The 24,981-nt window shown below is 33.5% G+C and overlaps 1 pseudogene; it reads right to left on the bottom strand.

The window, feature by feature from the left end:
* LOC143410684 (uncharacterized) overlaps positions 1 to 24,981 on the bottom strand; it is a 73,178-nt pseudogene that overhangs the window by 29,010 nt on the left and 19,187 nt on the right.

Here is a 24,981-nt window from a genome sequence, read left to right as displayed (position 1 = left end):
TGTAGAGTAGATATTCACAATATAGTTTACCTATTTTGATCATTGCACCATAGTTACAGAGATAATTTCTCATTTTTAGAAAATGTGAGTTTTTTGATTTACAAATAAAAAGACATTGTGTGCATCTTGCAAATGGTTCAGAGATAAAAACTGTTATGTACCTAGACTTATCTTGAAATGAAGAATAACATTTGGGGAATGTTTCTTATGAATTCCTTTCACTACTGTTTTAAATCTTCTATAAATCTGAGATTGTCGAAATAGAACATTTCTGAAAGAAAAATAAATTTTTTAAATATTAACAAGTAACAGCAAACACAATACAATAAACCATGAATCTGTATAGGTATAATAAATGAACAAATTTAGTGGTGAATGATACACAATTATATTTATAGTCTCAAACTATCTTCACACAAATAATAATTACAAAGTAAAATCCTGCAAATACCACATTAATGACCAATATTAACATCAGCAGTAATGAGGATATTATAGGTCACATGATGTGATTCAAAGTGAAAATCATAGAATTGATTTCTGTGGTACTCTTGCCAAAAACATGTAATCTAGCTCCAATCATAAAGAAACAAGAGAATCCATTTTAAGCACATTCTACAAACTTTCCCCCTGAAAAATTCAAGGTCATGAAGGTTAAAAAAAGACTAAGGAATATTTAAATCAGAAGGCATCTATAAAATAAAACAATTAAGTTCATTTCATGCCTATGAATGAAATATTTTTTTTTATAAAGAACAATATTAGGCTACTAGAAAAACATGAAAATAATCTGAGAATTAAGTGGTCGAAGGCATAATGATAGAATGTATAAGTGTTGATTTGAGAAACAGCATTTGCTTAATGTGTTTTTTTTGTTTGTTTGTTTGTTTTGCTTTTTTTCTCTATACAATCTTGGAAAATACTAGTGAAGCTGCAGGTTCTAATGCAAAATACTTTTTCCCACTAAAGCACTTTAAAATGAATTGTTAACATATGCCATCTTTCATGATAGGTTTAGTATTTCCTAAAAGTCAGAACATGCTAGATAACAATATAGCCTTCATAATGAAACTGATATAATTAACAACTATGCTGTTACCTGTTAATATTTGAAAAATATATTTATAATGAATGAATGTTGAATTGTAGTTATCTAGCATGTTCTGACTTGTACAAAATACTAAAAATATCATAAATGATAGCATATGTAAGCAATTCAATTTAAAATGCTTCAGCAGACAAAAGTACTTTATATTAGAACCTGTAAATTTACTATTATTTCCCAAGATTGTATAAACAGAAAAGGAAAAAAATATATAGATAAACCACTGAGCAAATATTCTTATTAGAAAAATTATTAAGTCAGTGCCTCAAATATAAATTTAAAGATGGCAGTATAATAATTGCAATACATTAATCCATTAGTGAATATAGTAACCAGCATGTAAAAATAATGTTGCCTAATTCTCTGGACCCATATTCAGTGATATAATATAAATAATCCATCATTAATGTGATATTTAGATCTACCAAATTAGTGTTGACTTGGTTGCTGAATTGAGCTTAAATGCTAACATTTAGATAGTCTGAAAACACATCTCCATAAAAACTGGTTTGCACTTGCACTTCAAATTTTCTTACAGATATAAACAATTTTCATATTTTGATAATTTCATCATATATATGTTACACACATCCATTTCAATAAAGTATCTACATCACATTTCATAAATAATTTAAATATTATATTAACAGTCTGAAAAACACAATATTAGCTTTCATTTTATATTCTTAAAATCTCTGTATATCCTTATGATGTTTCCAAAAGTAGATCTTGTCTTGTCTTATTAGTAATTCTTAAGGCAGAAGCTCCCATGGTCAGGATTCAAATTCTGCAGCAAGTGAAGAGAAAAAAAAATTATATTTTTTCTCAAACAATTTATAAGTATAAATCAGTGAAGAAGTTTAGAACTTTTCATTGTTTATAAGAAGAAAAATAGATATGTCCACAATACAAAATCACTATGGAATGCAGTCTGCCTATATTTTCATACACAGTTGTCATTATGACTGAGTATCAGAGCTTTGTGTTTTCCACCCCTTATGCATAAATTTGACAACCATATGCTAGGGTATTCTGGCAAGAACTGGAATGACAACATGGAGATGATAATGGACACGTCTTAATAGTCATATACCATAGCTTCAAAAGCAGACAATCAGGAAATTTCCATACAGAGTCATTGGCATTAGGACAAGGATAAAACAGGATACTACTGGAACACTTAGAAGGGACTTCTGTCCCAAATTTGTGTCAGTGTTTGAGGTCCTTCAAAGGAAGTGATACATGAGTTAACACCTGAAGTAAAAGGAGAAATTGTGAGAGAAAGGGAAGAGGTGCATGCAGACACCGAGATGAGAAAGAACACTTGTGGAATCACAGTGGTCCAGTGTCACTATAATCTAGAGCAAAGTGGCAGTAAAGCAAGTGAGATGAGATAGGCTGAGTAACCAGACAAAAATCCAGTTGATTTGGATATTTTAATTTTTGGCTAAGAAATTTCATACTTTTCTTGAGGCAAATATAAACTAATGACAGAGTCATGACAGGGTATTTTAAATGTGTGACTGTTACTAAGTCAGTCTGGGCTTTTGGCTGTAAACCACAGAAAAAGGGTGATGCCATTTTTTTCCCACCAAAGAATGTCAGTGTATAGGGTGAGAGTTTCATAGTGGGGCAGAAGTTGGGAAAAAAGCAGTTTCACACTTAAGGTCTTTAATTTGTTGATATTCAGAATTGAAAAAAATACATATCTCTTTAATTGTAATTGATTTCAGAAGTTATGACCAGCAGTTTTTAAACATTTGGCTCAATATAGATGTGCACTTGATGAGATATGTGGTAAATACTTCCAAATCTTATATAAATATCACCATGTAGAGTGTTCTTTGTATAAAACTCTTCTCTTACTAATTCCCCAAATAGGGTCTAAAATATATTACTGAATATAGTAAGTATGTTGTAGTGATAACAATAAGGTTGTGTCTAATGCCTTTACACATTTGATGTGAAAACAAATGATTTTGACTGACAGAATTCCCATTCCTGTCTTTATGTTCTATTTTTAAAGAAAATTATTTTAAACAAAAATTTTTACTGGTGCATTTGACTATATATAATAGAGGAAGTAGTTATGACATATTCACAGATGCACATAAAATAATTTGATCACTCTTCCTCTCTAGTAGTTTTTTCCTCTCCTTCTCCCTTCACCTTTGAAGGCATTCTACAGTGATTATGGAGACATATCTTTGTATCGTGATGAGAGAGTTTAAAAAACACTCTTCTATTCAGGCTAGCATGATATGGCAAACTAATGTTCCACAAGGAAATGTAGAACCATTACATTAAGTTTTAAATAAACTAGCTTATGCATAAGTTAAAAAAGAAACATCACTTTCTCCCAGAAATACATTGGAAAAACAGTTGCCTCCCAAATCCCCTTTGCATTGTGTCTACATTCATACACAATTTATCATTGTTTTGTAAATGGTAAATTATCTCATTTTTTCTGGTAAGAACTAATAAGAACAACTTATACTTGCATCGTGCATAACAACTAACTTTCATTCTCTTTTTGTATATAGTCATCCAATTTCATGACTCTGAAGCACTTCAAAACCGATTCTCTCATTTTTTCAGAAAGATATTCATGTAAGCTAAGAAACTGAAAAAAACATATATCAGCTATTAAATTAAATTGTAATTTATGTATTAAAATTATTTCTTTCTGTCATAACTATTTAACTTCAGCATTGTTTTATAAAGCTTAGATTTGTTCTCCTGTTATTTTTTAGGTCAAAATGCCAAATAAAAGAATAAAGTTGAGGTCACATTTAACATAGATATGCAGGGCTTTACTATGTGTTAAGAAGTTCATCAAAACACATTGAAGCAGGGTGTTATGGCACATGCCTGTAATCACAGTGGTTTTAAGAGGCTGAGACAGGACAGTCTTGAGTTCAAAGCTAGCCTCAGCAACCATGAGGCCTAAGCAACTCACTGAGACCCTGTCTCTAAATAAAACATGAATAGTTTGGGGATGTGGCTCAGTGGTCAAGTGTCCCTGAGTACAATCCCTGGTACAAAGAAACAAAAAAAACAGGAAAAAAACAACATGGAAGCTCTAAACCAAGCTGCAATGAAAGCAAGGTAGTATCTTTTATTTGTTCATTTTCAAGCAGATATTTCATTATTGTAATAATACCCCTGATAAAAAATTGTCAAATATTATAGAAATATCTTCAAATGGGTTCAAAATAGCTGGACATTGTTTTTCTTTTCAGCTCTTAAAAATATAACTCATCATTGTTGGACTAATATTTGACTCACTCAAATGAAGTCTTAGTATGAAGGAAATCACCTGGTTGTACTGAAGGGCTCCTGTTACACAATGCAACTCTAACCCTATCCCTAACCCAACCCAAGGCAGGGAGTTGGGGAAAGCACTCAGTGTGGAATAGTAAAATGAATCGGATCGAGTTTTTTGTGAATCCATATGAAAATATCACAGTGAATTTCACCTTCATGTATATTCATAATGCATATTTAAAAAAAAAACTTAAAAACTACAAATAAGTATAAGATAAGTAGAGCAGAAGAAAGAGAACACAGGGAGGAAGAAGGGGGGATAAAGTGGAAGTACTGGTTCCTGAATTAGAGCACATTACATTTCATGTTGTTAAATTATGTCAAAATTAACCTCAATATTATTTATGTCAAAATGCACTTTCAAAATTTTCATCAAATAAAAGAATAATTTAAATTTTCCATAAAAGTAAGTGGAGGGATTGTTGCTCAGTGGTAGAGTACTTGCCTACACATGTGAGGCACTGGGTTCAATCCTCAGCACCACATAAAATAAAGAAAATAAAAGTATTGTTCATCTATAACTAAAAAAAATATTTTAAAAAGAGAGTAGGTAGAAACTCTCCATATGTTTTCACAACACTGAAAAGAATCAGAACAGAGACAGTGTATGCAATTATGGGTTTGTAATTTCTCTAAAGAAGTGTACATATTTCTAGGGGGCTTCAAACTTCCAATTAAAGCAATGTTGGTGGAAGAGAGACAGAAATCAGCGATGTATGACTTTGCAAGTAACAATGCTGCCTTCTTGAAAGACTCTCCTTGGAAGATTCTTGAGGATGCCATTAGAAATATTGGTATTTTAAAGATAAATATAGCAGATGATGTATACCTTAGTTTATTTGACTACCAAAGTCATTTTACTATGTTGAAGTATATTAAATCATTATGGTTTCCTTAAACATATGCAACTAGAAAATTTTAGTAAAGCTAGAAAGATTCATATTTAGTGAACCAGTTCAAGCACTTAAAGAATGTTCCTTGAAGATATTGTCAAGCATTTATTACCATCATATGTATATTCTACCTATTACCTAGATAAATTAAGCATTTGACACTGAGACAATTCAGAGCAATAGCCACTGGTTCAGAACAAGATAGGTGAGTGGGTGATCAAGACAGATTAAAGCTGCTGCCTAGAAAGTTGGCCCATAAATTTGTTACCAGGGCTTCAGGAGACTGCCCATTCATTCTGTCATTCACAGGCCCCAACACGGATCATCAGAATATTTTTAACCACTTTTGCAGGTTATACTTCCCATCATCACAAGTATGACAATGTAGAGAGAAAAAAATATATAGAACATTTTGTCTCTAGATACTATGTAAGGATAATATTAAAAAATTAAAATAAAAATCAGTTAATCTGTCAGGTGTCAGAATGTGCTCAGAGTGTAGTTATAGCAACACTGGACACTTAAGGTTTCAGATATAATCTTTCAAAAATTGTGAAACTTGTTCATGTTTATATGTAGAAGCAGTCACAATATTAATATGTGAATCACAAAACTTCAAAAATACTTAACTAAAAGTCTAATAGACCAGATTACATATAGGAGAACACTAAGGGAAGAAAGCTTAATAGTTTACCTTCAGATGTAAAATGCAAAGGTGAGTGAAAGATAAACTTCCTAGACTAATATTTCAAGAGTACATTCATTTCCTAACATTACTTACACAAATTATAGGGTCTAGTTAGCTTTTGCATGCTACCGATCTCATCAACCTGTCTTAAAGTTATGCAGTAGACACAAATTAAGGAGACTAAGTTGCTCTCTTTCAGTCTAGGTTTTGACATACTTGTGAACTCTGGATTGTTCTATATGGAAGTGTCTATATTCTCTCAGTTGCATTTCTTAGAATTTTCAGTTCAGATTCCAGATGGCTAACTCTGAGTTCCATCTGACTTCTTATTGAAGTAAAATTAGTCTTTCTGAACTGCTCTGTAATTTCCGGAGCTGCTTCTTGTGTCTAAAGAACATAAAAAAGAATATATTTTAAAAATAATTAGAACCCAAATAATTATTATGTAGTTATTTTATTTAGTTCTGTGTAAAAAATTCAGACAGCAATTTTAAATGTGAAGAAAAAAAAATATTAGACTGTAAACTTCTGTCATCAGTATCAATTACATTAAATCTGAAACAATAATAATTGGGTTCTTCCTCTCCCCCTTTCCCTCCTCATTCCCTGCCCTCCTCCTCCTGCTTTCTACTGCGAATGGAACCCAGGATGTTGCACAGGCTAGGCTATCTACCATTGATTTGTGCTCAAAGTAATGACTCATTCTCATATTAGTACTCAGATCATCTGACAATTTAAAGAATAATAGAATCAATTCAAAATATGAAAGTTGAAAATTTTAACTTAACAATTCAAAAGTATATTTCTGCATCACATTTTTTCTCCTCATACTCTTACTATGCCTACTATTATCAAATATCCAAAAGTTATCTGATGAAAATTATTACTCAGATCAAATTAGCTGAAAGGATGATGTAAATTGTGGTATTTGAAGGGGCATCAAATGTCTTCTTTCTCTTTGAAATCTACACAACATCTTTCCTCAAGAGATATAGAATACACCTATAATATGTATATCCAAAATACAGTTTACAATGAAAAGAATTAAAGCAAATTGCAGATAAGTAAGATAGCCTGTAAAATCAGAAATACTTGTTTTTGCTTCTCCTCTAAATCCCATCTTGCTCGATGTTCAATGTCACATTCCCACCATACTCCTTGGCCTCGTTCTACTCGAGTGCTCCGTGTGTGCCTTGGAAAGTTTACTACATTTTCTTCCAACTTCTTTTGATTCCTTTCTATTTTTTCAAATGTATCTTGCATACTTTTTATAAAAAACAAGTTCTGCATAAAACAGTCATAGTTTGTTCTCAAATGTAAATGCTTTGAAGATGCATTTTTCATCTTTGTAGTAAGATCATCCATCTGCATGAATAAAAGAAGTATGAAAAACCCAATATGAAAATAAGATACTGAAAATATTCGACACAAACTCAAACAACAAATTTTACATAATTTCAATTGCAACAAAACATAATCTATACCAGCATTTTGAAGAGTATATTAAGTTCCTATAATAAGGTATATTAGCTTTTCAGTTGGTAAGGATTACACATCTATAAATCCCAATTCTGGCTACATAATTATAATGAAAATATAAAGAAAGCTGTTCATTGAAATTAGTATCTCAGAATAACTTTTATTACTTAAGCAGATGTTGATTTACAGATGACATGTTCAATTTTCTACATACTTGACTTGTCATTTGTCTTAGTTTCTTCATTAAATCCTGTCTTTATATTTTAAATTTATGTGAAAATATGCTAAATCTTCTAGAGAAGACTCTGATACACGTTGTAGTTTCAGGGTACCAGCTGGCTGTTTTTCAAGATGTCTCACAACTACCTGATATTTCTGTTAATGATTTTGTTACTCAGCTCACTTTAAAAATTTATTATTATTATTGTTATTGTTATTATTATTACTATTGTTATTATTATTATATAATTATGTTTACTCTGAAAAAAATATCACTACATACAACAGTAAGCTGCTGTTTATTTCTGAATTCCCTTAAGAAAATAGAAGACTGTTTACTCCTGCTGAGTCACTATCACATTCCTTACACAACAGGGAGAGCCCTGTATCTCTACATACTGCCCTTGATAAAGTTGCAATGTTTAACAAACTACTGAAATCTCAATCAAAAATGGTTACACAGGTCTCATTGGTAGTGGAGAATTCTACAGAGGTTATTATCCCTCTCTTATTAGAGACTCAAATTAATACCCCACATCCTCACATCTCTAAAGCTTTGCTAAAATAATTCCAATATACTTTCACAAAAAATAAAGGAGATGCTAGGTAACCTGGTCTCCACCTCACTGCCTGTCCACATCTCCTAGATTCCTCACTGATCCTCAGACCACTCCTGCTTTACATAAACCCTGCCACCCTCATTAGTGTGGACATGGGGGTTCAGTGCCAAATTAATGAATTTTAGATGGCTACAATTATCTTTGTACTGAAAGTCACTATATAATAGGAATTAGGCCATGAAATGAAGAAAACTATTAGCAAGTTATCATGAATATATGCATCAAATTACAGATGAAATCAACTGTGGCTTTGCTGCAATTCATCACATTAGTCCCAGTTTATGATAATGACAAATAGATGCTTTTAAAGAGGTGGACAAGACATGAATAAAAACAAAAAATATCAGGACAGTTATTTTCAGATTTATGTTAAACTTAAATGACTTATTAATTTACCAACTAGAAATATACAAAAATATACTGAAGAAAGTCTATTACAAAACACAGCATCTACATTTCAGTTCAACTGGAAAATCTGGAACAAACTGTAAAAGTAACTAATTTATTTGAAACTAGGTATGAGCATTTCCATTATTTGTTTCATTGTGATCTTCAAGTATAGCAACAAGAAGACATTAAAATTGTTATTCAGTAATGGGATGTAGCTCATTGGTAGAACATGTGTTGAGCATGTGCAAACTTTGGGTTGAATTAATGGCACCAAAAATAGATATTGTTTCAGCATTATTGAGACCATATTACTAATGGCAGCATATAAACCTAAAAAAAAATCTTAACTCAACCTCTTAAATCTTTATAAGAAACAATTTCTTAAATTGAAGGGTCAGGCCCAAGTTTCAAAAATTTCCTCCTTTTAAAATATTAAAATCCATTTTAACTAAGTCTTTTGTGTTTAGTTGACATATGAGTACCTATAGTTATTTTAAAATATGTACAAAGTGTGTAAGAATCAGAGCAGGGAAATTGGAATACTTAGCACTTCAAACACAGATTGGTTGTGCTGCAAATGATGTCTAAGTTATTTTTGCTAGACAACAGGTTGTAGTTCTGTGTTGATACAGAAACACATTCATAATATCTACATTTTTATATTCATCAAGAATCAACATTTAGCCATAAGCAGATATCACTTTGAGTATTCCTTTGAAGACTCTTTATACAGATATCTTGCTTGATTCTTACTTCTTCTGCTTTCTCCTTTCCATATTGATCCAGTTGTTCTTTTAAATGATTAGTTTCATTGATTAACTCCAAATATTTGTTTTCCAGCATGAGACGATACCTGTCATACCGAGCTTGAAGTTTTTTTATAACATCATAAAATTGAGTTTGGACATTAATAACTCCATCTATTCTATTGTTACCTTTGTTCTGATAGTCATGCAATTGGTCGTCATGCAATTGTTCTTCATGCAATATAGTTTCTCTTTGTAGTTTAGATACCTTCTCTTTAGAAACTTCCTGCTTTCTGAGGTGTTCATTCCTTTTTCTTTGTTCATTTTGATACCTGTGTTCCATCTCCTTCAGTTGGCACTGTCTTTGTATTAGATGTCTGTTTACCTGATCTGTAGCCAAAGTCATTACTCTTGACTGATGCAACTCGTTTTCTAGGTTACTTATTTTTACTTCAGACTTTGGAACCTGTTGGGAAGGAATCTCACTACTAACGTTTAGGTTAGATACATCAATATTCTTTTCTTCCTGTGAACTAAAGTCTTTATCTCTGCCTCTCTGGAAAGCAAGTTCTAGATTTCCTTTTGGTGTTGGACTTTCACTTTGATGGGGTGGAGCAGGACAAGATCTGGCAGGGTGAGATTTGACATCTGTTTCTGGTCTTTCTGTGCTTTGTTTTTCACTCTCAGGTGTGAAATTTTGCAATGTACTCTCAACTTTCCAAATATCCAACTGTTCATTGTCCTGGAATATTTCCATAAGTGTTTCCTCATTCGATTTTTGTGTCCATGGAAGGCTGGTATTCTTTTCTCTTAAAATTTCAGTATTCTCAAAGCACTTCTTTTCCTGGTTCTGATATTTTACTGTGTCCATTCCCAGTCTCTTCACAGAGACCTCATCCTTCTTCTTGTGATATTTATGCAATAGCTTGTTCTCTGTCCCATCACTAGGAGAAACCTAAATAAAACCAAGGATACATTTAGCTAGCACTCAATAAAATGATGTTTCATAATTTTCACTGAAATTAAAGAAAAACCTGTATATTTATATGGTGAAAGGGTTTCAATAAATAGATACCCACTGAAGAAAAAGTAGATGTAAACTTCTGAGCTTATAAAAATATAAATTCCCAAGAGTTCAAAAGTTAATTCAAGAAGATGGATCTATGAGAGTAAAAGAAAATTGCAATTTAAAGAATGTAAGAACTGCCAGGTTCAGGGGCTCATGCTTGTAATAAGAGTGTCTCAGGAGACTGAGGCAGGAGGATCACAGGTTCAAAGCCAGTCTTCAGCAATTCAGTGAGACCCTGACTCATTCATAAATAAATAAATAAATAAATGGCTGAGGATGCATCTCAGTGGTTGAGCACCCTGGTTCAATTCCTGGTTATAAAAAAAGAAAAAAATTAAGGATTGAAAAAATCTGCATTATACCAGAATGAAAGAATAGATTAAGTGATTAGTTAGTTTGCCAATGTATGAAAAAAAAATAACTTTGCAGAACAGAAGAGAAGCGACAGAGAAAACCCCACACATATAGTTATCTAATACTAGACAAACACACTATAAAACATGCATTGGGGAAAGGATAGGTTCATCAACCAATTGTGCTGGGCAAACTGAAAACCCATATGTCATAGGAGAAATTTAACCCCTATTTCTCAAAAACAAAGTGGATCAAGGACCTAGATAATAGATAAAAGACCCTAGACCTATTACAAGACTAGACAAGCCCAGTGCTCCATCTTGTCATTGTAGGTACTGAATTTCTCAAAAAGACACTTAAAGTACAAGAAATAAAATAAAGAATCAATAAATGGGGTGGTATCTTTACAGCAAAGGAAACCATCAAGAATGTGAGTAGGCACCCTATAGAATGGGAGAAAATCTTTGTCACTGGCATGTCAGATAGAGCATTAATCTCCAGAATATATAAACAACTCAAAAAATAACTCACAAAAAAATAACCCAATCAATAAATGAACAAAAAACTGAGCAAGCACTTCAAAGAAAAATATGTACAAACAGTTAACAAGTATATGAAAAAAAATGTTCAACATCTTTAGCATTTAGAAAAATGAAAATTAAAACTACACTGAGAGACCGGAGCAGGAAGCCGCGACAGCCGCCCAGCCAGACCGGAGCAGGAAGCCGCGACAGCCGCCCAGCCAGACCGGAGGAGGAAGTCCGGTCCCCCCGAGCGCTAGTCTCCAGGAAGCCCATCAACCCTTAAAACCCATCAAAGTGGGTGTGGCTACCAGCACAGTTGCGGCTGATCCAGGTACCCGGTTTCCAACTCCCCCACCCTTAGCTGCGATAACTCAAAATATTTCCCACAAGCTTTTGGGGATTGTAGCTATCAACACAAAACAACAACTGTAGAGGCACCTGGTTTCTACCTCAGAGACTAGAGTAGGGAAGATACAGGTGGAAGCTCATTTCCCTTCACACTGGCTATACCCACCACCCTGAATACAGTGGCTCAAACTAGGAATAGACAACGCCACCTACTGGAAGCAAGGAAAACAGTGTTCTGAGAAGCCAAAGTTAATCAAAAGGGATAAGCAAGGACAATACATACTGCTCAAGGGAACCATACACCAACAAGACTTGACGATCATTAATATATATGCCGCAAACAATGGTGCAGCTACGTTCATCAAACAAACTCTTCTCAAGTTCAAGAGTCTAATAGACCACAACACAATAATCATGGGAGATTTTAATACACCTCTCTCACCAATGGACAGATCTTCCAAACAAAAATTGAATAAAGAAACCATAGAGCTCAATAATACAATAAATAACTTAGACTTAATTGATATATACAGAATATACCACCCAACATCAAGCGGATACACTTTCTTCTCAGCAGCACATGGATCCTTCTCAAAAATAGACCATATATTATGTCACAGGGCAAAGCTTAGCAATTACAAAGGAGTTGAGATACTACCATGCATTTTATCTGATCATAATGGAATGAAATTGGAAATCAATAATAAAATGAGAAAGGAAAAACCCTACATCACATGGAGATTAAACAATATGCTACTGAATGAACAAAGGGTTACAGAAGACATCAAAGAGGAAATTAAAAAATTCTTAGAGGTAAACGAAAACTCAGAAACAACATATCGAAATCTTTGGGACACTATGAAAGCAGTACTAAGAGGAAAATTCATTTCATGGAGTTCATTCCTTAAAAGAAGGAAAAGCCAACAAATAAATGACCTCATACTACACCTCAAAGCCTTAGAAAAAGAAGAACAAATCAGCAGCAAATACAGTAGAAGACAAGAAATAATTAAAATTAGAGCAGAAATCAATGAAATCGAAACAAAAGAAACAATCGAAAAAATTGACAAAACTAAAAGTTGGTTCTTTGAAAAAATAAATAAGATTGATAGACCACTAGACACACTAACAAAGAGAAGAAGAGAGAGAACCCAAATTACTAGCTTACGGGATGAAAAAGGCAACATCACAACAGACAATTCAGAAATACAGACGATAATTAGAAATTATTTTGAAACTCTATACTCTAATAAAATAGAAGATAGTGAAGGCATAGATAAATTCCTTGAGACATATGAACTACCCAGATTGAATCAGGAAGATACAAACAACCTAAACAGATCAATATCAAGGGAGGAAATAGAAGAAGCCATCAAAAGACTACCAACCAAGAAAAGCCCAGGACCGGATGGATATACAGCAGAGTTTTACAAAACATTTAAAGAGGAACTAATACCAATACTCCATAATCTATTTCAGGAGATAGAAAATGAGGGAGAACTCCCAAATTCATTCTATGAGGCCAATATCACCCTGATTCCCAAACCAGAGAAGGACACCTCAAAGAAAGAAAACTACAGACCAATATCCCTAATGAATTTAGATGCAAAAATCCTCAATAAAATTCTGGCAAATCGTATACAAAAACATATCAAAAAGATTGTGCACCATGATCAAGTAGGATTCATCCCTGGGATGCAAGGCTGGTTCAATATATGGAAATCAATAAACGTTATTCACCACATCAATAGACTTAAAGATAAGAACCATATGATCATCTCGGTGGACGCAGAAAAAGCATTCGACAAAGTACAGCATCCCTTTATGTTCAAAACATTAGAAAAACTAGGGATAACAGGAACTTACCTCAAAATTATAAAAGCTAAATATGCTAAGCCTCAGGCTAGCATCATTCTAAATGGAAAAAAACTGAAGGCATTCCCTCTAAAATCTGGAACAAGACAGGGATGCCCTCTCTCACCACTTCTATTCAATATAGTTCTCGAAACACTGGCCAGAGCAATTAGACAGACGAAAGAAATTAAAGACATAAAAATAGGAAAAGAAGAACTTAAATTATCACTATTTGCGGATGATATGATCCTATACCTAGAAGACACAAAAGGGTCTACAAAGAAACTACTAGAGCTAATAAATGAATTCAGCAAAGTGGCTGGATATAAAATCAACACGCATAAATCAAAGGCATTCCTGTATATCAGCGACAAATCTTCTGAACTGGAAATGAGGACATCTACCCCATTCACAATATCCTCAAAAAAAATAAAATACTTGGGAATCAACCTAACAAAAGAGGTGAAAGATGTATACAATGAAAACTACAGAACCCTAAAGAGAGAAATAGAAGAAGATCTCAGAAGATGGAAAAATATACCCTGTTCATGGATAGGTAGAACTAACATCATCAAAATGGCAATATTACCAAAAGTTCTCTATAGGTTCAATGCAATGCCAATCAAAATCCCAATGGCATTTCTTGTAGAAATAGATAAAGCAATCATGAAATTCATATGGAAAAATAAAAGACCCAGAATAGCAAAAGCAATTCTAAGCAGGAAGTGTGAATCAGGAGGTGTAGCAATACCAGATTTCAAACTGTACTACAAAGCAATAGTAACAAAAACAGCATGGTACTGGTACCAAAACAGGCGGGTGGACCAATGGTATAGAATAGAGGACACAGATACCAATCCACAAAATTACAACTATCTTATATTCGATAAAGGGGCTAAAAGCATGCAATGGAGGAAGGATAGCATCTTCAACAAATGGTGCTGGGAAAACTGGAAATCCATATGCAATAAAATGAAACTGAATCCCCTCCTCTCGCCATGCACAAAAGTTAACTCAAAATGGATCAAGGACCTTGATATCAAATCAGAGACTATGCGTCTGATAGATGAAAATGTTGGCTCCGATCTACATATTGTGGGGTCGGGCTCCAAATTCCTTAATAGGACACCCATAGCACAAGAGTTAAAAACAAGAATCAACAAATGGGACTTACTTAAACTAAAAAGTTTTTTCTCAGCAAGAGAAACAATAAGAGAGGTAAATAGGGAGCCTACATCATGGGAACAAATTTTTACTCCTCACACTTCAGATAGAGCCCTAATATCCAGAGTATACAAAGAACTCAAAAAATTAAACAATAAGAAAACAAATAACCCAATCAACAAATGGGCCAAAGACCTGAACAGACACTTCTCAGAGGAGGACATACAATCAATCAACAAGTACATGAAAAAGTGCTCACCATCTCTAGCAGTCAGAGAAATGCAAATCAAAACCACCCTAAGATACCATCTCACTCCAGTAAGATTGGCAGCCATTATGAAGTCGAACAATAACAAGTGCTGGCGAGGATGTGGGGAAAAGGGTACTCTTATACATTGCTGGTGGGACTGCAAAATGGTGAGGCCAATATGGAAAGCAGTATGGAGATTCCTGGGAAAGCTTGGAATGGAACCACCATTTGACCCAGCTATTGCCCTTCTCGGACTATTCCCTGAAGACCTCAAAAGAGCGTACTACAGGGATACTGCCACATCAATGTTCATAGCAGCACAATTCACAATAGCTAGACTGTGGAACCAACCCCGATGCCCCTCAATAGATGAATGGATAAAAAAAATGTGGCATTTATACATAATGGAGTACTACGCAGCACTAAGAAATGACAAAATCATGGAATTTGCAGGGAAATGGATGGCACTAGAGCAGATTATGCTAAGTGAAGCTAGCCAATCCCTAAAAAACAAATGCCAAATGTCTTCTTTGATATAATGAGAGCAACCAAGAACAGAGCAGGGAGGAAGAGCAGGAGGAAAAGATTAACATTAAGCAGAGTCATGAAGTGGGAGGGAAAGGGAGAGAAAAGGGAAATTGCTTGGAAATGGAAGGAGACCCTCATTGTTATACAAAATTGCATATAAGAGTTTGTGAGGGGAATGGGAAAAAAATAAGGAGAGAAATGAATTACAGTAGATGGGGTAGAGAGAGAAGATGGGAGGGGAAGGGAGGGGGGATAGTAGAGGATAGGAAAGGTAGCAGAATACAACAGTTACTATTATGGTATTATGTAAAAATGTGGATGTGTAACCGATGTGATTCTGCAATCTTTGTAATGTTTTGAATAACCAATAAAAAATAATAAAATTAAAAAACAACAACAACAACAAAAAAACATCACCTTCATTCAAGGAGAGGCTATCACTCCTGAGATATACTCTGATGGCTTTTAAAAGATAATTAATACTTCTAAAGGTATATAATTGATAATCAACAATAAAAAAGGGAATAAAAGGGAAAAAAACTACACTGAGATATAGAGAATACAAGTAACAATAAATGTTGGTGAGAATGTGGGGAAAAGATTCACTCATACATTGCACCAAGAAATTTTTCAGGAAATCAGTATATAGATTTCTCACAAAACCTGGAGTGGAACGACCATTTGACCCAGTTACTCTGCTCCTCAGTGTATACTAGAATGATACTATAATGACACAGACACATAAATATTTATAGCAGCTCTTCACAAAAGTTAAGCTGTGGAACCAACCTAGGTGCCTTTAAACACATGGAAGGATAAAGACAATGTGTCATATATACACAATGGATTCAGCCATGAAGAATGAAATTATGGCATTTGCTGGCAAATGAATGGAACTGGACACTGTCATGCCAAGTGAAATAATCCAGTTCTCCAAATCCAAAGTCTGAATATTCTCCTTAACATGTAGTTGCTAACACACATAAGGGTGGAGGATAAAAGAATAGAAGTTTGTTGGTTAGACAAAAGTAAATAAAGGGCTGAGAGGGGAGGGGAATATAGTAGAATGAATCTGACATTATATTCCTATGTTCACATATGAGTACATGACCAGAAAACTCTAGAATAGAAGAAGTTATATACTATGTATGTGTAATACACCAAAAGAACTCTATTGTAATGTATACCTAAAAACAATAAATAAAAATTAGAATTCACTATTTCTCATGTTGATCCACTTTTAGGATCATACGATCTACCCTTTAAACAGTTAAAAATTCCAAATATTTTATTATGTACCTATCTGTTGGGATGGCTTCAGTGGCAAATAAAAGAACATTTAACTTTAAGAAGAATAAGTTTGCAATCTGACACCTCATGTATTCAACCAGACCATAGTAAGAGCCTTAGCTCTACATCTACTGAGACATACAAAAGTTCTCCAAGGTCTTTTCCTAAAAATATTCCTAGCATATTCTGTTTTCTAACATTTTGTAGCTGGGAATGAGAATTGCACCTATTGATAAATGATAAATGCAGGAACAGCATTAAACACATGATCTATATCAATGAACAATGTATCACAATTCTGAAAAGGAGCACAAGGCAAAAAACATAGGCAAATTGCATGATTTTTTCTCCAAGTCTTTTGCCTCTGCTTCTAGTGCACACCCACAAAGCCAGTTACTTCTGTCCTACGAATGAATAAACACCAAAGAAGGCCTGTGTTTCAAAATACAAATGACAAATAAGGCAAAATGTGTAAGACTCTACTCAGAAAATCCTGAGATTTCTACTCAGTAGCATTTGTTTCATTTCAGTGAAGATTGAAACATGAGTCAATATAAAATAAAGGAAATAAACAGATCTTATGTATTAGGAACAAATACTTACCAGTGATTTATTTCTAAGAACATATTATGGTATGCCATTTTTTCCAAAGGTGTTTTGTACTGAAGTAGGAGATTACTTCAAGCAAAGTGTTTGTTTCTCTTCTCAAAAGTGAGAAAATGATTTACAAAACCAGAGTATTTGCTGGCCCCACTTTTCCTCCTTACATAACAGTGGGAGTAGTAATACAACAAGAGAGAAAAGTAACTTCCCCAAACTAGAAGATCTACTATTAGAAGCAAGGGTTTTGAGATCATAGAAAAATCATCTATTCCTCTGGAAAATATTAAAAGTCTTTTCTCTTTATAAGGCTACTCTGAAAGTCTTCATGGGACTGCTGCGGAGAAATACAGTTGAATTAAGAACATTACTTAATTCAATGGGACAAAAATTGCACCCCTCACCTCCAAAATATGTACATTATGGTTATAAATATATGGATTTAAAACCCTCTATACTTTCCCATGATTAATAGATTTACTGTTTAACTATGTTACACACACACACGCACACACACACACACACACACTCACTCACTCATTTGAAAACAGAAGAAAATAATTCAGGAAACATTTCCTTTCTGCACATGTATATCTCTTTTTGTTTGCAAAGATGTGTTACTGAAATTTTATATCGTAAATTCTGGCATTATGGTCTCATGGAAATTGTCTGTAGGTTTCATTTTGTTCTGCTAAAATCTACAAATTTATTTCAGCAAGGTTTTGGTTGTATATCAGAAGGTGACAGAAGTCTAAAAGCTTAATTTAAGAGTGGGACCTTCAAGATTAAAAAATAATTCCAAAAGTTAGATTTATTCTTTATGAGTAAATGTCTTACATTTCAATTGCACAAACGACAGATAAATTTGGGTGAGTTAAAACATTTCTTAAATGCAGACAGAAATGTAATTGTGAAACACTTTTAAAAAAATGTTTTAAATAGTTGCATAGCTATTTAGTTTGTATTTTAACATAAAACACCTAAATTTGTATTTATGTCAGCGATTAAACTAAACTTCTTCATTCAGAAAACCAATGCTTAACAACTACCAGATGCTAAGTTTTGCTGTAACTAGTTTTGTCATAAATATCATCATTTAATTTTAGAGTCATATAACATTGTGGGTTTTTTTTTCTGGTTTGTCAGATCTTTTTTATTTTTTTTATTGCCAAATAATGAACATTGTGTTTTAAATCAAAATAATATACCCATGCTTTGGGAAACAGCATACTGCATCTAAATGGAGGTGATATAAGTCTGTGTTTCCAGGCATTGTGGGAGATGTCTGAAGTGTGTGGAAGTACACACACATGATGACTGCATGTTGGTGAAATTGCCAAACAGCACATTCCTCAGACCACATTGCCATCATTAAGTGAAACATGGCCACACACAATAAGTTAAAGGGATTTTATAAGTAATTCAAATAAAATACAGTAAAAATTTGAAACTTTACTGAATGTTCATTTACCTGATTAAAATGATTTCTTGCAGTCTCCAATTCTTTATCTATTGTACAAACAGAGATTTCAGCTTGCTTTCTCACTTGATCCTCTTTGTTATATTCTGTTTCTTTTTCTTTTAATGGGTTCTTATTTTTTCATGAAACATATCATCATTTTTTCTCTTCACCTCATCTTCTTTTAAGGTATATCTGAAGTTAATATGGATGTCTTTTAATTGATTTTTGCCAAAAACCAAAAAATGTATTTTTATGTTCTGGCTCTTTGTATGCTGATTTAGTATCTTAATAAAAATGCTATGTTCTCTGAAGCTTTTCTAGTTTAACATTTTAAATTTATCCTTTAATCTTATGTAAAACATACATAATTGAAAGTCAATAATAAAAGATTGTTTTGTTATTTGATAAGTTTCTGTTACTAGCAAATTTTTTAGATACCACAGAAAAGGAATTTAGAAATGATTTGGTAAATTGACAATTTTTTTTGCACAATCATAGATCCTCCCCAGTTAAAAAGATAATTTCATGTCAAACAAATTTTAAAGACATTGTTTATATACAAACTTATGAATTCAGTAGTAATATCATTTATCTTCATAAAATATGTCAGGTATACCTATAATTGGCTTACAGTGTAAGAGCATATTCAGACATTCTTTTTTCAATATGTGTCTTTTGGGGCTGGGGCTGTAGCAGAGTGGTAGAGTGTTTGCCTAGCAAGGGTAAGGTGCTAGGTTCAATCCTTAGCACCACATATAAATAAAATAAAGATATAAAAAATATGTATCTTTCATATTACTATAACCCCGAATTGGGATAAATAATATAATACCTGTTATTATACTTTTTATGTTTCTTTTATGGTAACACTCTCAACTTACGTTTTTGATCATTATGTATTTTACAAAAAACTCAAAATCCATTTTTCAACAAGAAGGGACCTAATATTTAATCCAATAATGAAGAATAATGTTCTTCAACAGAAGAATGGATAAAAAAATATGATGTGTGTGTGTGCACACACACAATGGAATATAAGACATAACAAAAATAAATTTATGTCAACATATAGTCTACTGTCATGTATACCTAAAAAACATAAAAAAGTATATGTCCTTTCAATATAGAAATATGAACAAATTTATGAATGAGAATGAATTTGAATAAAAATACTCTGTTTTCATTTCATTTTTTAATGAATGTTAATGTTAGAAGTGTAGCCAAGGGTCTAGCTCATCACTAGCACATCACACTAGTAACACAAAACCCAGAGTTTGATCCTGAAAATCAGCCTAAAAACTATAAATGTATAATAACATGTTTCAGTGCAGTGAAAAATACCTCATTGGTGGAATACAAACTTTCTTGAGAGAAATTTATAAATCCTTTAATCTTTTTAAAGTTTCACAACTTTAACCAAATAACTCTATATTGAAATTTTTTTCAAAAGTAAACAGAAATATAGAAAGTTTTTTTTTCTTTTCTTCTCATCCCCAACTTTGGTACCAGGGATTGAACCCACAAAAGCTAAATCCCTTAGCTACATCCCAAGGTCTTTTTTCATTTTTTTCTTTTTTATTTTTCTTTTTTATTTTTTTGAGACAGGGTCTCGTTAATTTGCTTAGGACATTGCTGCTATGTTGATGAGGATTATTTTGAACTTTTGATCCTCCTATCTTAGTCTCCCAAGCTGTTGGAATTATAGGCACATCCATGGTATCTGAGTAGGAAATGATTTTTTTATAAATGATATTTCTTGAAATATTAATTGTAATAAACAGTTAAAAATATAAACAAATAACAATCCCAAATTATGTTTGTTAAATAAATAGGTTACTAGCAGATGGGGTTCCATAGAGCCATTAAAATTGTGATTGGGGAAAAATATAAACTTATTTTTTAGAAGTAATCACATTTAATAATATGCTATCATATTTGTAAGAATTTTATTATTTATTCACGTTTTCTCCCTTGCAAAGTGCTAACAGATGAGGCAGTAGTTAAAAAAAATTGTCCTTCTTATTTTACTGGATTAAAGGAAAGGATTCCACGCCTTCTTTCAATCTAGGATATAATACCTCAAATTGTGGAGTTGTTGTTTGAATTCTATATTTTCTTGCTTAAACTCTGATACCCTCTGTTTTAGCTCATGAATCTCATTTTCCAGTTGTGCATTTTTTTTAACATGTAGTGAACAGTGTGTGCAATGACTTTTTTTGCTCTTTATTATTCTTTGAAGTAATAGAACTGCTTTCTGGGTTTTCGACAGGCTAACAGAATCTGTCAGAAAAAAGAAGATAGAAATAAAATATGTGACTAATTTAAATATATGAATGCTGTATATTTCACATGCATTATTTATACACTAAAGCAATGAGTGCATAAAACACGTGACACAATATGCTGAATTCTGAAGATATAGCAGATGAGATTAGACCCCTATTTTTCTTTAGCTTAAAGTCTAATGGAGAAGACAGACACACAAAAAAGTTCATTATAATTTTAGACAGATGATATTAGAAAAGAGGTTTGTGATCTAATACATAAATCTGATCTATAGAAAAGATTCCCTGAGGAAAATGAAAATACACTAAGAAATAAACAGAAAGCAGGTAGAATGTGAAGAACATTATTCTTTCCAACATAAAAATTCAAGTTTTCCAACTCCCCTGTGGTCTATACTTGTCTTGTACAGAAACTAAGAGAGACACTCCCACTATAACCTGCTGCTGGACTTCGGTCTTGAGATAGACAACTCTTTATCTTTCTTTCTTTTTCTTTATTCCCTGTTTACTAGGTTCATTTCTCCCAGTACTAGAATATATCAGCACTCATGTTATAAATCAATATTCTATCCAAAGAACTGTGTAGAATATGTTTTCTTACCATGGACATGTCCATCTTCTTTCTCTTTTGCTTTATGATGTTTCTCTCCAGATGAGTGAGAAACAAACATCTGTGGATGATCCTCAGAAAATACCTGCAAAATAAAGGACCCCAATAAGCTGCACGAAGACTTCACTATCACTCTTTTAGACATCACCCAAATTTTGGTCTTGAAAGCAGCTAACTAACACGTAGATAACTACAGACTGAGCAGTCATACCTTCCACAGGGTGTCTTAGCATTGTGCTCCAGATGAAGCTGAACACTTATCTTCCAATGGCTCCTGATTTGGTAAAAGCATGGTGGATTTCATAGAAAAGGCATTCCTTGACAACATACAAAGGTGTATACACCCCAAAGGACGGGAGGAATGATATTCATTGTAACTCATCCAACTTTGCATTCACCATCAAATGTGAGAAGGCTTTCAAGTCTTATTTTAAAGAATTTTGAGGAGTATGTTTCATATTAAATAGGATTACACTTTTTAAACAATGAACTAGGTTTTTGTTTGAAAATATGAGACTTAGGTGTTCAGTTGGGGATTTGACAATGATATGGCCCCTGCCCAGGATACACCCCAAAGGGAAAGCTGTAAACCCAAGGACCTACATATGTCAGCCAAATAAAATAAATCTAGATGTGTGCTAAATCTCACACCAGGAATGTTGGCAATGTGAGAAAAAAGATGAGACAGCATCTCTAAATTCCATCATTGCCCCGTTAATGCACACAAATACATTTCTTTAATATACTAAGACATTTTGATAAAATTATTCAACATATTGACTGAATTTTCTGCAAGGATGAGAAACAAAATGAAAAGGTCACCACAGAAAAAAATTGTTTAATACACATAAAAAGACAAAAATTGGGTGAACATACTTTATACACAACCAGAGGTATAAAAAATTGTGCTATATATGTGTAATAAGAATTATAATGCATTCTGCTGTCATTTATTTTTAAAAAAAATCAATAAAAAATAAACAAAAAATAACAAATAAACATTGACCAGGATGTAAAGTTAAATATATATATATTTTTTTTTTCCAACTTGTAGCAAATAACTACTAATTTTCACTAGAATTTTGAGCCTTTGACAACATCACCCTTTCACATGAATGCAGTCTGTGACCATTACCATTCATAACCCAGGTGGTTATTCGTCAGTCTCAAATTTAGTCTCAACTTTTTATTTTTCAAAATGTTTATGCAAGTGGAAGCACAAGCAACATTTAGAATTGTTTTGCCTCTATTACATAGTAAATTTAGCAATAGGTTGACAGGAATACTAATACTATTTTCAGATTCTAACCAGTTCAGAGTGGTTTTAGATGTAATTAGTAATATATAATTCCTGGATTCCAAAAGACTATTTAAATGGTATTTTCATTTGGCCTCCTTTTACTTTCTTCAAGAAAAAAAAACAAGAGGAAACAGGAAGAAATGCTTTATATGTTGACATACCTGAGACTGGGTACACTGACTGTCATCAAAACTTTTGTGCTCTTCCTCTGAAGTCATGTCAAAATGGGTCTCTGCTGATAAATGAATACATTTACTCACATTTCTTAGAACTGCATTAGAAAGAGTGAACATCAATCCAAATAGAAAAGCGTAATTGTAACACCAAAACAACTTAATATTCACAAATATGATTTTCAATTAAGTTTAATATTTGGTGAATAATTACTGGTTTCAACTTTCCACAGTTTTTCTTTTTTCTTTTTCTTTCTCTGTGTATACACCTTGGGAGTGGACCCATAAACTTATGCTTTCTTGTCAAATACTCTACCACTTAGTTCTATCCCATGGCCACTTTAATTGACAACTGGAGTCCTCTGAGTGGACTGAATACAGCCATCCTTCAAGGTTTGGACTTCTGAGTAGTTGTGACTAAAGATGTACCCATTTGCACCCAACAAACATTGATTTCTCAGGGAGTAGTTTTTTCTTGATCCAAATCCTCAAAACACACCTTATAGAGACATGACAGGATACAAGTTCAGTGCAAACCATATTGCCAAGATTTGACTACTCAAGATCAATGAAATTTGATCAGAAACAAGTTTGAAAATCCACATCAAAAGAAGGGCTGATTCTGGGAAAATGTTGGTATAGAGTAAGCTGCATTCTAAGCTACACTATTGCATGGAGACCAAAGAGTTGGTGAAGAGCTTCTCAGCGAAGTGAGTGAAAGAGGGATTTTATTCAAATCCCTAAAATATCTGAACACTGAAAAGGTCCAGAGATTCAGTAATCTGTGTAACATAAACAAAAAAAGCCTACAACCTGCATGCAAATATCAGTGCAGATCTGCCTCAGACAAATGGGGAGAGAGAAGAGGAAGTTGCATTCTGAGTTGTACCATGATGTGCCCTGCTAAAGAGAAACCTGAGATCAAAAATATTGCTTAAACTGATCTGACCAAAAGGTGCACTATGCACTGGTACTTAAAAACCATGCTCGTCTCTCAATGGGTGATGAGAGTGCTGAAGCCGTAGCCATCCTCGGAAAGAGTGCAACAGTGGTTTCTTTGATTCAGTTCCTCTAAACAACACACACACACACACACACACACACACACACACACACACACACACACATGAGGATCCTGGAAGTGACTATCAAGGGACCTAGGTTGTGCCTGATGGAAGGTAGAAAAAACTGGTGCAGGCTAGACTAAACCTGTGTGACTCCGGTGAGAAGGGCAAAGGGGAACCTATGTGTCTGGAAGCTAATGTGACCAGCTGAAGTGTCAGAGAAAATGAACTAAGAAAGCAGAGAAAATGTGCCCCTAGGGATGGTGTTTTTTCTGGCTACTCACCCCACAAAAAGACAGGTGAGAGGTGAGTAGCCAGAGAGCAGGAGATGGTGAGAGCATGAATTGCTGTAGGCCCACGCAGAGAAAAGTATCAAATAGGTCAGGATTTGTCTCAGAATAAAGGGATAGGTAAGGCCTAATGCCAGAGGACAGTTGAGGCAGAGGAAAGGTATAAAGATATGGAATGAGGCTTTCTTATGTCAGGAAATATTTCTAAGAAATTTCAGAAGGTTGACCTTTCACATTCTAAAGAGATGCTTATGGTGACATTTGCATGGTAGCTAGTTCACTCCAAAGGCTGGAAATAGGGAGAATTTAACACTATGATAGGGAGGGAAAACAATTCAGAATTGAGGGG

The sequence above is a fragment of the Callospermophilus lateralis genome, chromosome 11 (genome assembly GCF_048772815.1).
Source record: "Callospermophilus lateralis isolate mCalLat2 chromosome 11, mCalLat2.hap1, whole genome shotgun sequence".
NCBI classification, from domain to species: Eukaryota; Metazoa; Chordata; class Mammalia; order Rodentia; family Sciuridae; genus Callospermophilus; species Callospermophilus lateralis.
The sequence above is the reverse complement of the archived record's forward strand: the minus strand, read 5'-3'. Positions and strand labels throughout refer to the sequence as shown.